The sequence below is a fragment of the Mixophyes fleayi genome, chromosome 4 (genome assembly GCF_038048845.1).
Source record: "Mixophyes fleayi isolate aMixFle1 chromosome 4, aMixFle1.hap1, whole genome shotgun sequence".
Lineage (NCBI taxonomy): Eukaryota > Metazoa > Chordata > Amphibia > Anura > Limnodynastidae > Mixophyes > Mixophyes fleayi.
Genome location: NC_134405.1, coordinates 18,791,020 through 18,797,019, shown reverse-complemented (window position 1 = coordinate 18,797,019; position 6,000 = coordinate 18,791,020). Strand labels below are relative to the sequence as shown.

The window sequence follows — 6,000 nt, the reverse complement described above, 5'->3', positions numbered from 1 at the left end:
CTAAAAGACCATTACATGTCCCAATTAGTAGAGGAACCAACTAGGAACCGGACTATACTGGACCTAGTAATAACAAAGAATGTAGATGTAATATCAAATATTCAAGTAAAGGAGCACTTGGGAAACAGTGATCATAATATGGTCTCATTTGAAATTAGTTTCCAGAAACAACGGTATAAGGGATCAACTAGGACTTTAAACTTTAGTAAGGCAAATTTTAATATGCTAAAGGAGTCTATAAAGAGCATAGACTGGGACAAAGCCTTTGAAGGAAAAAATACGGAAGAAATGTGGGCTGTCTTTAAAATGTTGTTGGAAGCATACACGTATAAGTTCATTCCTATGGGAAATAAATGTAAAAGAATTAAGTCTAAACCAATGTGGCTAAATAAAAAGGTAAGGGAAGAAATGCAAAGGAAAAAGCGTGAATATAAATTGTTTAAGTCTGAAGGGTCAGAGGAGTCCTTCCGTAGGTACAAGGAATGTAATAAAACATGCAAAAAGGAAATTAGATTGGCTAAATTAGAAAATGAAAGGCACGTTGCAAAAGAAAGTAAGACAAACGCCAAAAAGTTTTTTAAGTATATAAATGGCAAAAGGATTAAAAAAGATAATATAGGACCCCTAAGAAGTGAGATGGGTGAATTGATAAATGATACTAAGGAAAAAGCAGAGGTATTAAACACGTTCTTTTCTTCAGTATTTACCAGAGAGGAACAAATGGCAGGAGTAATACATACAAATGGAAATGAAACCATGCCATTAATTATTACTTGGTTGTCAGAGGAAGAAGTCCAAAGGCGACTGAAGAATATTAAGATAAATAAAGCTCCAGGTTCAGATGGCATACACCCAAGGGTCCTTATGGAATTAAACTTGGAAATAGCTAGACCGCTATTCTTAATTTTCAGCGATTCAATCTCATCAGGCTCAGTACCAAGGGATTGGCGAATAGCAGATGTGGTGCCGTTGTTTAAAAAGGGGACGAGATCACAACCAGAGAATTATAGACCTGTAAGCCTGACATCAATAGTGGGGAAACTACTGGAAGGTATTTTAAGGGACAGTATTCAGGATTAATTGGTACGCAATAAAATATTAGTGGGAATCAACATGGATTTGTGAGGGATAGGTCATGTAAAACTAATCTAATTAGTTTCTACGAGGAAGTTAGTGGTAACTTAGACCAGGGCAGGACAGTAGACGTGATCTACTTAGATTTTGCAAAGGCCTTTGATACAGTGCCACACAAGAGGTTGGGTTACAAAATAAGGGAACTGGGTCTAGGAATCAAAATTTGTACTTGGATCGAAAACTGGTTAGAGAATAGGGAACAGAGAGTTGTGATAAATGGAACATTGTCTAATTGGTCAAAAGTCTTAAGTGGAGTACCTCAATGTTCCGTGCTGGGACCACTCCTTTTTAATATATTTATTAATGACCTTGGTGATGGTTTAGAGAGTAAAGTTTCTATTTTTGCAGCTGACACTAAACTCTGTAAGGTAATAAAATCAGAGCAAGATGTAGCTTCTCTACAGAGGGACTTAAATAAACTGGAGGATTGGGCGGCCAAATGGAATATGAGGTTTAACACAGATAAATGTAAGGTTATTCATTCAGGGATCAAAAACAAGAACGCAATCTATAAATTAAATGGAATTAATTTAGGAGAATCTATAATGGAAAAGGATTTGGGAGTGCTCGGAGACAGTAGACCTGGCAATAGTGCTCAATGTCAAGCAGCAGCTGCAAGGGCAAACAAAGTATTGGCATGCATAAAAAGGGTCATAGATGCAAGGGAAGACAGTGTAATTTTGCCACTGTATAAATCGTTGGTAAGACCTCATCTTGAATATGCAGTACAGTTTTGGGCACCACTCTATAAAAAAATAAATTTGGAACTAGAAAGGGTTCAGAGAAGGACGATAAAATTGATAAAGGGTATGGAGTCATTAAGTTATGAGGAAAGGTTAGCCAGTTTAGGCATGTTTACTTTAGAAAAGAGGCGTCTAAGGTGAGATATGATTCTATGTACAAATACATTAGGGGTCAATACAGAGAGCTTTCATGTGAACTTTTTACCCCAAGGACCATACACAGGACACGTGGTCATCCCCTAAGGTTAGAGGAGAGGAAATTTCACAACTAGCAAAGGAAGGGGTTCTTTACAGTAAGGGCAGTCAAGATATGGAATTCATTGCCAGGGAAGGTTGTGATGGCAGATTCAATAGATATGTTTAAGAAAGGGTTAGACAAATTTTTAGCGGAAAGGTGTATCCAGGGATACGACCGTTAATTTAAAATGAAGGATAGTAGTGGATATAGGGTAAAAATAGGACTGCAATATTGAGTCTGGGGGGATTTTCACAATTGAAACAGATTGGCGGTTGCTTACTCTGGATTAATTTCAAATATAAGTGCAGGATCGCAGGAGATCCAAAATAGGTTGAACTTGATGGACTGGTGTCTTTTTTCAACCTCATCAACTATGCTACTATGTTACTATGTTACTAAGTGTGGTTGTATTTATTCTGGACCGCAGCCTAGCTAGTTAATCCATAAATAGTTACTGTCCCAGTCCTGGAAGATCTTCATTCCTAATCATCATGGCGCACATCACATCAGCTCTCGTCCTCCTTTCTCTTTTCTCAGTCGGGTTTGGACAACTGCCGTACAATTATATCACCACTGATAATGGAGGAAGTAGGGGTACCTGGGGTGACAGTGAAAGGTGCCCAAATGGTTATAAAGCCAATGGAGTCTCTCTGAAGGTAAGTCAAGGAGATATGTCCACTTTGTTGGGAAGACTTGGCGGAAGTGTTGTGGGAAAGGGGGAGAATTCGGAGAAGAGAACGTCCTTGATGGAGAACACTAAACTGTGTAGTAATATGTACAACAATCATACAACACTGATATACAGAATGTTGTGTGTACAATAACATGTACAAGGCATTAACTTCTAAGGTGTAAAATAATTTAAAGGACCAGCTATATATGAATGTCCTACCAGTAGCAGTCAGAGATTAATTTTACAAACTTATTAGAAGTAATTATATTTCAGATAAAAATGAGTCTTTATAGAGGTAGCTTCATACTATGCGCCACAGACTTCCTATCGGTAAGCCAAAACGAAAATAAAAAGCCAGCTGTGAAGTCCTTGAAGCCAACAATGGAACAAAACAGCAGACAATGACACATATTTAAATAACAATATACCTCAAATATCATTATTTGTAACAAAATATGAGAATGTTTCTGTGTATTTTCTGCAAACGATGAAGATGCTGCATATTGTATCAAGGTTTATCCTCTGTATCTATGATATCTTCTAGAGACATTTCCATGGGAAAGCATAAGGTCCCATTACAAACACTTTGTTTTAAATTTAAGTTCCTGTTTGTGATTAGTTGGTATTATAACATATTGTATGTATTTTAGTTGTACAACATTAGACAAGACGTCTGTTTCTTCCACATGGTCCTAGTGTTGAAGCTATGGCTGACTATATAACATATATTGCAATTTTTTTACCTAATTGATCTTGAAGATGCCTTGTCCAACTCATTGCTTTCCGGACCAGAGAGTGCAGGATGGCAGTATCTATATATATATTTATATTTCGATTATCCACCTTTGAACAATCTGTACATTGTGCCCCTTACATCAGATCATATTATTACCAGATGACATCAGCAAATCACAGGAGGGGGAGAAGGAACATATATATATATATTGATATTAAGACAAATATGTTGATATAAAACAATTACAAACAGTCGTATTTGGCCCATTTGTAATTATACGTTTGGTATCCTACGTAGATTTCCCTGATAAAATATCAGCAATAAATTGAGACGTAATGCTATTGAATATTTTGTCATCAGCCCATGTGTATTTAAATGTTTTTAATATTCCATTTTTAAACATATGTGTATGGGCATATAATAAAAGTCAATGTTTATGTTTAATTTTTGTCTGGGTTGGATATGAGTAGACTTAGATATGGATCCCTTATACAACACCCTGAGTAATTATTATTGCCTAAGGAGAGCCTTTTTTGAACAGTCGTTTTTTTCTTCGCTTGAGATATTTTCAGAAGACTCGTTATGATAAGCTCCGCCCTTTTTAAGATAAGTCATGACCACACTAATTGGTGTAATTGACGCAATTCCATGGCTGTTGGAATTCACTGGAGAGTCCTCCAGGAGAAGGTTCCACAGCTATGCACAGAACTGAAGGATGCTCTACCATGTCTCCTTGGCACTTAGTTGCTGGTAGCTATCATATATGTGTAAGTGTCAATGCATGTAGGTGTAGTGCAAGGGGGTAGTTTGTGCATGCTCAGTTATTTAACTGTATTGTACTTTTTGTTTTCTAATGTGTCCCTTCACTATTTTGATTAGGTGGAATCACCCCAGGGAAAAGGTGACGATTCAGCCTTTAACGGAATCTGTTTACAGTGTGTTAACAATAATAACTATACAGCTACTGTCCAATCCGCCGAAAGCCCGTAAGTGAAAAGCCGGCTTCATGTCTCAGGATTTCTTACACACAACTTTCCTTATTTCATATATTCCTTATTGTCCCTTCAAATCATAAAGGTCTCGGGATGAATATGTGTGAATATGTGTATGCTTACCAAGCTGCATAGTGCTGTGACTTCCATCTAATCTGACCCTTGGCAGACATTGTAGATTTCATCCCCAACCGCTCCCATCATTACTGTATTGCAATTGGCTCTTCTAGCTGAGATCAAAATAAAATCATTGAGGTCAACTGGCTGTAGCTCTCGTAATCCGCAAGGCTAACAGTCCGCACAAAGCCACTTATTATTAAAACCCTTCGAGTTTTACATCTGTAAGTTTAAGGATGCTAAAGTACCTGAAGTGAAGCTGACCATTGACAGACATTGAAGATTTCATCCCTACCCCCCTCATCATTACTGTATTGCAATTGGCTGTTCTAGCTGAGACCTAGCAATCAATCAGCCAGGTCAACTGGCTGTAGCTCTCATAATCCGCAAGGCCAACAGTCTGCACAAGGCCACTAATAATTAAAATCCTTCAAATTGTAACTCTGGAAGTTTATGAATGCTAAAGTACCTGACGGGATTAAGTACCATTTAGGTATGGGACCTCCCCTGGACTACTACTTCGTAGTTGGTGACAGTTGAGGTGGGAGATGATGCTCTCTGGAGATCCCCCATTTTAGCTAGTCAATCTACTTAAAAAGTAGCCGATCCCTTCCCTTAGCTACTAGTACACTTACAATGCAATTGTTCAGTAACTCTGCTAAGCTTTACCTCTTTTAGGCTACATTATTTTGTTTAGTATCTGCTTATAAAGGTTTTAAAATTAATAAAATAATTTGTAAAGGAAGTAAATACCGTTCTACAACTTTGCAAGATCCAAAAATTGGTTTCTTCCAGCACTGACAATATTTGTCTTCTTATCTTTGCAGATGGGGCGATTGAGGTGAAATTTTTAAATGTAGTTATGGCTGCATTGAGGCATACCAGCTAAAAGTGGAAGCAGATCAGGGCGTTGGAGATGACTCTACTGCCAATAACATCAAGATTCAGTGCAACAATGGGGAGATGTTTGAGGCGGTTGGAAGCCCTTGGGGTTTATACGGATCATGGAGCAAGGCTTGCGAGTACTGCGTCTGTGGTATTAGAACCAAGGTGGAGTCACCTCAGGATGAAGGAGACGATAGCGCCCTCAATGATTAGAGGATGTATTGTTGTGATGAGTGATAACAAAGGATATTTATTTGTCTATCCATACTTTTAATTCTGGATATCATTGGTGGATGAGTAGAGTCTAAACTTGTGTCAATTAGTACCAAGTGTGAAAAGGTGGATTAATGAATATCGCAATTTCTGGTTTGCTTCTAATATTCATAAATAAATAAAAACCTGAATGTTTAAATAATATAAGGACATTTCAGTGTTCATAGCTGAATGGGAACATTTTAAAAATCGTTCTGATCATGTGATTA

At 37.6% G+C, this 6,000-nt stretch overlaps 1 long non-coding RNA gene across 1 annotated transcript; it reads left to right on the top strand.

Annotated features, from left to right (window-relative positions):
- Window positions 1-2,615: 2,615 nt before the first annotated feature.
- Window positions 2,616-5,763, top strand: LOC142149690 (uncharacterized). The gene is made up of 3 exons (XR_012690871.1): window positions 2,616-2,771; window positions 4,404-4,510; window positions 5,461-5,763. It is a non-coding gene; the product is annotated as an uncharacterized LOC142149690 (long non-coding RNA).
- Window positions 5,764-6,000: the final 237 nt, after the last annotated feature.